The 11,436-nt window shown below is 41.5% G+C and overlaps 1 non-coding gene across 1 annotated transcript; it reads left to right on the top strand.

Moving 5' to 3' along the window:
- Window positions 1–5,924: 5,924 nt before the first annotated feature.
- LOC145609768 (small nucleolar RNA R71) lies at window positions 5,925–6,030 on the top strand. Its single transcript, XR_014106068.1, has one exon. It is a non-coding gene; the product is annotated as a small nucleolar RNA R71 (small nucleolar RNA).
- Window positions 6,031–11,436: the final 5,406 nt, after the last annotated feature.

The raw sequence follows: 11,436 nt of genomic DNA, 5'->3' as shown, positions 1-11,436 counted from the left end.
GATCCTTGGATTAGGTACTTTATTGAATATGATTCGTATATGTTATTTCCGCTGCGTGGTACCTATAAACTCCTACAACAACATCTCAAGCAAAGCATCATCACAAACAACAAGCATCCAAGCAAATAGGGCAAACAAGCTAGCTACAAGGAAGGTAGCCTAGAGATCAAGAAAATAAGGAAATCAAACAAGAGCAATAAAAATAAGCATGCAAACAACTAAGGTATGAACACAACAACAAAATTGGTCATCGAGAAAATTATTAGTTCCCCCAAGCTAGATAAAAATACATCTCAACATCCCAAGCAAAATAAAACATGCATCAAAAAGATAAGGGATGGAGGCAAAAAGCACGAAAAGCTAAAGGGAACTAATAACTACTACCATCCCCACCACCACTACCACTCGGCCCGGCCCCATTGGGGTCCTTGTTGCGCTCGGGGTCATCGAAGGGATGAGGGTAAGGTTCCCATCCTCCGGTGTACCCCTCGGGCGACCCATAATGCCCCTTGAAAAGATCTTGTTGCCAAGAAGCAAGAGGGGTGAAGTTATTGGGCAAAGTGAGTTTGAAGGGGTGGTTGGGATGGACATGGGGGTAGTTAGGATCACCCCTATAGTCACTACCACCCGGAGCCTTGTAATCATAGTTACCGTGCTCATCCGGATAGTAGCGACGCTCGGTGTCGGGGTTGGAAGGCCCCGACCAATAAGGATGCCCATACGAAGGTAGAGGACCTTGTTGGGGCGGGAAATACGGATAGTTAACCGAGGGAGTAATGTTCCCACGGTTAACTTCCGCATCATAAATTTGTTGTTGTTGAGCAAACATACCTTGTTGCATCTCTTGAATACCTCTTAGTTGTTCATAGATAGCCCCAAAGTCTTGATCATACATTCCATCCACGTGGATTTTCAATCCACTCATTTGCTCACTAAGAGCCCTCAAATCGGCATTGGCATAAGCATGTTGCCCTTGGTCTTGTTCTTAAGGAGCTTGTTGTTGTGGAAATTGTTGTTGTTGTTGTTGTTGTTGTTGTTCTTCTTCTTCTTCATCATCATCTTCCTCATCCTCATCAGAGTCGAAGTTAGGACGCCGAAAGGAGTTGGGGACATGCCACACATTGTTGGTGATCCGGGCCAAAGAAGTCAACCCGGGGTTAGGCAAATAGCACCAATGCTCATTGCCCCTTAGCCACTCATATCTCCCTTCACTATAGCCCTTGGAGATGAATTGGATTTGACCCAATTGTTGCATGTCAAGGTAGAGGGAGGTGCTATCCCCAGTCTCCTTACAAAATGGGAGATATGAATCAAGGCAAAGGCGAGTTAAGAACCTAGTCACCATGCCCCCGCATGGGATCTCTCCCGTACTCCGGCCACGAAGGTCCACACAATATTGGGCAAAGATATACTCCAAGTTCAACCGGCCCACATACTCCGGGCGGGTAGACAACCACAAGACCTTGAGCTCCAACTTGCTCAATTTCCCCAACTCTTGTTTGGGGAACACCACATAGCCCAAAAGACGGTGCACAACCCTAAGACAAGGTTGGTACACCGATGACATCTTAGCCCTGTTGGTGATAAAATCGTTACCACCCGAGATGTCTTCCCACCATGAGTTATGATCATACTCCGGGAAGATATAAGGTTCAACGTTCAAAATATCCCCGTGGGGATCAAAGTCCAAAGCCGCGTTGGACTCTTCCAAGGAATGGTCGAAGACATGGTTGAACAATTGGAATCGCACCCGATATACCCCTCCTACGGGTACATGCTCCAAGGTAGCCAAGAATTCCAATGTAGGCTCCTTGTAGGTGCGATAGGCATCGGTGATGAAAGAACCCAACCGAAGGTTTAGGAGCAACGACCGCACATCATCATCAATCCCCAATTTTACCATGTCGGGTTGGAAATAATGGCGGGTTTTTTTGAGGGTTCTCTCTTCCTTCAAATTTTGGTAGAAGGTCTTTTGTTTGTCGGTGAAATTTTTCTTTTTGGGTAGAGAGGTTGGAGGTCGTGTTTGAGAGGAAGAGGGGTTGAAAGTACTTGGCCTAGAAGATGTACTCGGCCTAGAGGAGGTGCTTGGGCGAGGCTCATCGATGCTAACATCGGTTTTTCTTTTCTTGGTGAGTTTCTTGAAGTATTTAGACATGTTTGAGAGGTTGAGAAAGATCACCAACAATGAACAATGAGCAAAACCGATGAACCAAGAACACCACACCCAAATTCACCACTTACTACCAAAATCACCAAGCTTCAATTTCACACTTCCTTTCAATCAAAACCAATTCCCAACCAATCAACAACACCAATAATCCAAGAAAATCTCCTTTCAACAATTCAAGAACAACCACAAGACCAATACCACAATCACAACATACTACCCATATTCCAAAAATCCAACTCACAAGATATCAACCAAAAATGATGAGAATCACTACAAAATCAACAAACAATACAATGTTATGCAAAATCAATCAATAAACATCACCAAATCACAACCAATATCAAGATCAAGCATCAAAAATCAACAAACCAATACTACACTATTCATGCTCATACAAATTTTCAATCTATGCAAAATTATGATATAATTGGCAAAATTAAAGCAAGGATTAGTGATTATACCATAAAAGAAGCAAGATTAACCAACTTAGAGCAAGCAATTTCGACCCACAACGAAAGCCCCAATTTTCAGCCACTAAGAGTAGGAGAGAGAGTGAGTGAAATTTGGGTCAATTTGTGAGGAATTTTGAGTGTAGGAAGGTTTGTGAGTTATTTTGAGTGAAAATGGAGTGATTTTAGTGAGGATTTGAAGGATTTTTGATGGTGAATAAGGGGGTTAGAGGTGCGCACAAGAGGGTTTGAAGGAGGGGAAAGCCGTGAGGTTGGATAGGGGGAAGTGATGAAATGAAGGAAAGAAGGAGGAGGAAGAAAATATATTGCACGTCCAGCCATGTGCGGCAGCATAAAGCTGGTGTGCGCCCGCACACGCAGGCTGTGCACCCGCACAGGCCTCGTGTGCGGCCGCACACCCCTGTGCGTCTCCCGTTTCTTCCTTTTTCTCATATTTTTGATACTTACTGCCTATTTGGGGTGCGCACATGAATCATGATGGTGATCAGGAACAACTTAGGCAGTAGCTAAAATCATTTTCAAAGCCCTCAAAGTTAAAAATTCATGTGCTCACCACAAAAATTCACTAAGTATCAATTTCCTCCAACTTTCAAAACATGAATTTCCTATCTTACCTCTCTAAAATTCTTACCCTTTTTACCTCAAATTTTGATTAGAATCGAACAAAATGTGATTTTTGCCACGAACACCTTCCATTCACCATGCATTCTTGTAGAACTTCAATCCCGCAAAAGTCATCCTAAAAATCCAATCAAGTAGAAAAGTGAAAGAAGAGACAAATTAATAAAAGAGACAAAAATAAGAAAATTCAAAAATCAAAAGGAAAAGTTAGAAACTCCGGGTTGCCTCCCGGGAAGCGCTTGCTTAAGGTCCTAAGATCGACCCTTCCTCCAAATCATGGAGGGTCAAAGAACACCTCCTTCTTCAAGGTAGTTGATGGAGCAAAATCTTCTTCAATTTTGAGCAACTTCTCATCGTTGCTTAATGAAACCTTCACAAAATTCTTTTTAAATTCTTCCTTCTCTTTTCTCAAATTCTTTCTTTTTCTTGATTTCTTCGAGTCTCGGGCCTTTTTCTTCGGCTTGACTTCAACATCCTTAACCATGGAAGCTTTCTCTTCATCTTGAGAATTAAGCTTGAACCAATTTGGAATCTCAATTTCTTTCTCATCCCTTAGCTTTGAAATTACAAATTCTTCTTCACTAACATCATCAAAACTTGCACAAACATCATCAACAATCTCAAAAGTATCGTTAGTAGAAGAATCAACCATGCAAACATCATCAATGGAACGAGAAAGACTAGCACATGCTATATCTTGCACACAAGACAAGGACTCATGCATTGGCTTCAACTTAAAACTCTCTTTTAATTTTCCATATCTCAAAGTGATTCGGCCTCCCTTCACATCTATTAAGGCTCCCAAGGTGGCTAAGAAAGGTCTCCCTAGAATGATTGGAATATGCTCATCTTCCTCAATCTCTAAAACAACAAAATCCACGGGAAAGACAAACTCTCCAATCTTTAGAGGGACATCATCAATTTTCCCCTTAGGAAGCTTAATAGAGCGATCGGCTAATTGAAGTGTTATATTAGATGGTTGAAGCTCACCTAGATCAAGCCTCTTGAAAACCGAAAAGGGCATAATACTCACACTAGCCCCTAGATCACACACAACATTCTCAAAAACCATCTTCTTGATTTGGCAAGGGATTGAAAAATTCCCCGGATCTTCCATTTTCTCCGGAAGCTCACCATGGACAAGAGCACTAAAACACTTCCCTCCTTCCACCGAACTACCCTCATCAAAATTTTCCTTCTCCTCTAGTATCTCCTTAAGAAACATGGAGTACTTAGGCATATCGGGAATTGGCTCGGTAGAGGGTGTGGAATCATGGACTTCCTTAAGAACTTCAAGGAACTTCCCGAATTGCTCATCCATTTTGAATCTCAAGAATTTTTGGGGGTATGGTAGATCAAGAAATCTCTCTACCTCACTCATCTTTTCAACAACACTTTCTTCTTTTTCCTCATGCTCACAATAAATTTCCTTAGACTCAACCCTCTCCACTTCATTCTCCATAGCACCATTCTCATCTTCTCCCTCCTTTGAACAAGAAACTCCCTCACTAAAGTCATTTCCACCACTAGTGGCAATAGAGTACACGGGTTTCTTTGGTTCAACACCTTGGGAAGGCAAAGATGAAGGACTAGCATAATCCTTAATAGTGCTTGCTAATTGGGTTATTTGAGTCTCAAGCATCGTATTGTAAGTCATCATCTCATTGAATTTCTTATCATTAACCGCCATATAGATGTTAATGATCTTCGTTTGATTATCAATCAATTCCTCCAAAGTAGTCCTAGGAGAAGAAGGTTGTGAATAGGAATTTTCACCTTGAGTCTTTGGAACAAATCCGGGTGGGGGACCTCTTTGAGCATTGTTTTGAAAATTTCCCCTTCCTTGATTGTTCCAATTACCCCTATTTTGATTTTGACCATAACCTTGATTATGGTTACCACCACCTTGATTATGGTTACCATTACCTTGGTTATGATTTCCATAACCTTGGTTTTGATTACCATAGCCTTGGTTTTGATTACCATAATTTTGGCTTTGATTTTGGCCACTATAACCTTGCTTATGGTTACCACGAGAACCTTGATTCCCTTGGTTCCTATAACCACCACCATGATTATAGTTGTCAAAATTGCCTTGGTTTTTGTAATTCCTATTCCATTGGCCTCTTTGATTATCAAACCTTTGGACATTGTTGTTTGACATAAAATTAACATGCTCACACTCATTGTTGTCAAATTCATCAACTTATTCATTGTTTCAATTGCTAGAATCATGATCATATGATCCACATACATCACAAAACAAACATCCCATAGGCATATTATGTGAAGTAGGAGTTTGATAGTTAGATGAAGTACCTCTCCCCTTAATTTGGGAGGGAAGATTTGAAGCTTGAGAAGAGGAAGAAACACTCTCCAACTTGGCCTTGATTGTCGTGATCTCCTTTCCCAAGTTTGTCATTTGAGAGGAAAGATTGTTGATGGCATTGAGATGGTCCACCGAGTACAACGAAGATTGCTTGCTTGAAGAATCTCTTTCCCCATCTTGCCAATCTCTATAGTAAGTCACCACATCCTCTATTATGTCCACAACTTCTTCTTCGGTTTTGTTCATGATTGGACCACCGGCCCCTCCATCAAGACATGCTTTGCCTTGAGGACTCAAACCACCATAGAAGATATGGATCAATTGATATGTTGGAATTCCGTGGTGAGGACATTCTCTTTGGTACTCCTTGAATCTCTCCCATGCTTCATAAAGACTCTCTTTTGGCTTTTGCTTGAACCCTTGAATTAAAGCCTTTGCCTCCGCCGTTTTCTTTGAGGATAGAAACGGGACAAGAAGGCTTTAGTGACATCATCCCACGTTCTCAATGAATTGGGCTTCACCTCTTTGTCTAGTCATTCCAAAGACCTTCCTATGAGGGAGAAAGGGAACAACTTAAGGCGGATAAATTCTTGAGACACCCCATTAACCTTGATTGTGTTACAATATTTTTCAAACTCCTTAAGATGGTTCAATGGGCTCTCATTCTTTGCCCCACTATATTGTCTCCTCTCAATTAGGGTGATCATTGCCGGCCTAATTTCAAAATCATTTGCCGGTGTTGTAGGTGGAGCTATGCCGCTCTCGAACCTATATGCACCGGGCACTCCCAATTCTTTCAAGGCAACTCTTGGTTGTTCTCCCATGACTTGCTCTTGTTCAATCTCTTCTTCGCTTGAGGAACTATAATCCAATGTCTTGTTTGCTACACTCCTCATTGAGAGAGTTCTTTCGATCTCCGGATCAAAGGGAACAATTGAACGATCTCGGGACCTATGCATACAAAACTCAAAGAAAATATAAGTAGCACGGCTACAAGTGTAGCCTAAAGTGTAAAATCTTTTTGTATTTTGCAAATGTAGTGAAATAGACTCAACAACAACATGCACTCAAAGCACCATTCCCCGGCAACGGCGCCATTTTGATGGGATGAAGAACGGTAGGTCGTTGGGCTACCACCCCACCCAATCAAACAAAATTTGTAACTTAACAAACCCCTATTTAGTGTAGTGGTAAGTCAAGGTCGAACCCAAAGGAATGGAGGTCGAATGCACAATGCCTAAGTCAAGCTATTTCAAAGTCAAGTAAAGGGGTTTATGAAGGAAACTAAAGCTAGAGCTAAATGATGCAAGAACTTGTATGAAATCAATCTAAAAGACACTAGGGCAATGGTTCCACATGTAATTGTAATGGAAAATGGTAATTTGGGAGGTCAAACCGACTAAGTCAAGTGATATGAAGGAAGATTAATCATGTATCCAAAAGAGCATACCAAGATAGTTCACCTAGAGGTCTAACTAGAGTCAACTACGCTAAACACTACCTAGGGAACGTCACAAAGCACCTCAATCGTGAAATTGCAAGTTACTAATAAATTGTCCGTATCATAGCAAGCTCACAATGCAATCTAGTGCAATAATCAAAGATGGCCAAACTTCAATCAATCACACACATGCACATGAATTATCAACCAAATTCAATCATATCATCAACTCCATCAATTATCCCCAAATTACTCTAATCCATCACTCAAACATGCTTCACCATTTCCCTAGTTAGAAAAATACTCACTAGCCATGGAAATCAAGATCAAAACTACACTAATCATCAATTTCATCATCAACATATTTGAAATCAAAGATCAAATCAACAATCAATCAAAAATCAATAAAACTTCAATCAATCAGCAATAACATGAAAAACAAATTGAAATCAACTAGAATCAAACTTGTATTGAAATCAAGAAGAAGATCCTTACAAAACTTTGATCTAAAGATCAATTACAATGAAGAATTCTTGAACAATCACCAAAAACCATGAGTTTCTCTCTCTTCAATCCTTGAGTTTCTCTCTCTAAAATTCTAATCAAAAACTAACAATATGAAATCCAATCTAAAACCTTCTCTAAAAATAGAAAGAAATAACTACATATACAAAGAGGAGGTCGGTATTGACGCCCAAAAATAGACCCACGTCGGTGCGGGCGCATGGAGGAGAGAGAGTGGCGCGCACGGGAACACACCTAGATTGGTGCGCCCGCACGCACCAGGTGTGCGGCCGCACCCGACCAATGTGCGGCCGCACACCCCCTGGGTGCGCCCTCACCTAGCTGGGTACTTCCCCCTTCTTCTCTTCGTCCTAGCTCAAGCGGTGCACACATCCTAGATGATGATGATGGAGGACAAAGTAGGCAGAAACTTTCTTGAATTTCTTGAAGAGTGTAAGTCATGAGAAAGGCATATACAAGGCCTTGAAGCATGCCCCTTGGATCCACCTTTGACTTGAAGCTTCTTGCACAATCTTTAGGCATGAAAACAAAGAAAGATCATAGAGAGGAAGCTCGGGAATTCTTGGACAATCAATCACCACCTACAAACAGATGATAAAAAGCAAGTAAAAGAGAAAAATAACAAGTAAACTAGAAACTGCATAAAATAGAGAAACTAACTACAAAAAGAATAAAATGAAGAAAACAAGAATAAAACTAAGGAAAACTAAAGAAAAGAGAGATAAAATGAAATAGAATTCATCCAAAAAGGGACCAAATGAGTGCCATAAATGTCACTCATCAATGATCATGATGAAATTGTTGATTAGTTGTGTTTTGATCTTGATTACCATGATTAGTGAGTAGTTTACTTGCTAGGGCAATGGTGAAGCATGTATGAGTAATGGATAAGTGCTAATTGGGGATAATTGATGGATTTGATGATGTGATTAAACTTGGTTGATGAATCATGTGCATGTGTGTGATTAATTGAAGATTGGCCAACTTTGATTGTTGCACTAGATTGCATTGTAAGTTCACATTGATACGGACCATTGATTTGTGGCTTGCATTTACACGATTGAGGTGTCTTGTGATGTTTCCTAGCTAGAGTTTATCGTAGTTGACGAACCTGAACTGGACCTGTTGGGACCGGACCTGATCCGGACCTGTAGATTCAGGTCCGGTCCCGGTCCTTGAAATTCAAGGATTCCGGGTTTCAGGTCCGGTCCGGGTAAAACCCGGAAATTTCAAGTCCGGACCTGAAATCGGTAAAACTACTTTTTTTTATTTAATCAGTCTAAATAGGTCCATAAACAGGTCCAAACAGGTCCATAACAGGTCCAATCAGGGCTAAATAGGTCCAAACAGGTCCATAACAGGTCTAAATAGGTCAGCACTTTCATATTATTTAAAGAAAATCAGAAAAAATAATAATCAGGTCTATTCAGGTCCAAACCCGGACCGAACCTGATTTTTCAGGTCTGGACCGGAACCGGACCTATTGATTCAGGTCCGGTCTCCGGTCCTTAAAAATTAAGGATTCAGGTCTCGCTCCATTCAGGTTCGGGTCAGGTCCGGTCCGGTTTTGAACCGGTGTATAGCCCTAGTTGACGCTAGTTAGACCTCTAGGAGAATAGCTTGATATGCTCTTTTGGTTGCATGAGTGATTTTCCCTCACATTGTTTGACTTAGCCAATTTGACCTCCCAATTAGCCATTTCCATCATGAATGCATGTGGATCCTAGCCCTAGTGTTCATCATCTTTTATTTCTACAAGTTTAATTGTTGTGCTAGCTCTAGTTTTAGTATTACAACCCTACCTTTGATTTCGGGATAGCTTAGCGAAAGACAATAGACCATATATCACTCACTATTCCTGTAGGTTCGACCCTTGACTTAATACTATACTTGTATAGGGGTTGGTTGAGTGTTATAAATTTTGCGGCTATTTCACCAAATGCCACTGAGTAATTTAATAATTCACCAATTGCCATCAAGGTTTTCAGAATTCACCAAATGCCACCGAGTTTAAAAAAAATCACAAAGTGCCATTATTGTCTAACGGAGTTAACTCCGTTAATCACTAGGGCTTAATCATGACACACGTGGACACGTGTCAGTCAGCTATTGGTTTTAAAAAAAAGTAAATAAAATTAAAATTAAAAAAATTAAAAAAAAACTCTAAATCTTAACCAAACCCAGCCCCACTACCATAACCACCAGCCAAAGCCAACCAACAGCCCAAAGCCAACCGCCGGAACCCCCTAACCTCTCGTCGGAATTCGTCGGAACCCCCAAATTTCCCCCTTGAACCCATTGACCCCACCAAACCGCTGACTCCACTTAATCCCCCTTTCCTCATCCCGATAAATCACCCCAGCCACCAAAACCGTCTCACGCAATGCCCACAATTCCGCCTGCCTGACTCCAGCATCGACCTTGACGACGACCCACAGAACTTCGCCTACCTAACACCCCCGCCCTGATCCCCACCCCAACCCCCACAACCACGTCACGCACCAACACGATGCATCACCATAGCCACCGAAATCGACCATGGAAACCCAAAATAGAACCCGACTATGAAAACCCTTCACCCTCAAATGGCCGAAATCGACCATGGAAATCCAGAATGGTTGATTTTTATGGTCGATTTTGTCATTTCAAGGGTGGAGGATAAGAGTGGTTTTGCGCGGTGGTCATGTTGTTGATCAAAGCTCGTGCTCGCTGTTGGTTTTTGGGGTCAGGCCAGCTTGTGTGGGTGGTTTTGGGGGTCGGTGGTGGGTCAGGTGGGGTGCTAAAGTGCTGACTGGTCGTTTTTTGGTGGTTAAGGGTGTGGCCGGCCGTTTTCCGGCGAGATAGGGGGAGGGGCTGGGGTTTGGCGATGGTGGGGGTGGCTGGGAAAATTTTAGATTTTTTTTGTATTTTTTTTATTTTTTGTTTGTTTATTTTTTATTTTTATGAATTAAGATAAATGGACCAATTATATCATGACATGTGTCATAATTAACCCCTAATGACTAACGGAGCTAACGGCCGTTGGTCATTAATGGCACTCGGTGAATTTTAAAAAAACTGGGTGGCATTTGGTGAATTCTGAAAAGTCCGATGGAATTTGGTGAATTATTAAATTACTCAGTGGCATTTGGTGAAATAGCAGTAAATTTTGTTTGACCGGTTGGGGAGGGTAGTCCAACGACCTACCATTTCACCATCAATCAATATGGCGCCGTTGCTGGAGAATGGTGTCGTGATTGTGTATTGTTGTTGAGTCTATTCCATCTAATTGAAAAACACAAAAAGATTTTATTTCTTTCTTTTAGGCTACACTTGTAGCCGTGTTTCTAACAATTTCTTTTGAGATTTTGCATGCATAGCGCTCGTGATCGATCTATTGTGCCTTTTGACCCGGAAATTGAGAGGACACTCTCAAGGAGAAAAATAGCCAATCGATCTTTGGAGTATAGTTCTTCAAGTGAAGAGGAGTTTGAGGAAGAGATGCAAGAAGGAGGAATGGGAGAGAATCTAAGGGTAGCTTTGAAGGAGTTGGGCATTCCTGGTGCTTATAGGTTTGGGAGTGGCATTGCTCCACCTACAACACCGGCGAACGATTTCGAGAGAAGACTGGCCATGATTACTTTGATAGAACGGAGGCAATTTAGTGGAGCCAAGAGTGAGAGTCCGTTGAATCACTTAAAGGAATTTGAGAAGTATTGTAATATCATTAAGGTGAACGGCATTTCTCAAGAGTTCATTCGGCTAAAGTGGTTTCTCTTTTCTCTCATTGGTCGTGCCTTAGAGTTGTTGGATAAAGAGGTTAAGCGCAATTCTCTTAGAACATGGGATGATGTTACTAGAGGTTTCTTGTCTCGCTTTTACCCACAAAAGAAGACGGCGG

This window comes from Chenopodium album, chromosome 23 (assembly GCF_948465745.1).
Source record: "Chenopodium album chromosome 23, dcCheAlbu1.1, whole genome shotgun sequence".
Taxonomy (NCBI): domain Eukaryota; kingdom Viridiplantae; phylum Streptophyta; class Magnoliopsida; order Caryophyllales; family Amaranthaceae; genus Chenopodium; species Chenopodium album.
The sequence above is the reverse complement of the archived record's forward strand: the minus strand, read 5'-3'. Positions and strand labels throughout refer to the sequence as shown.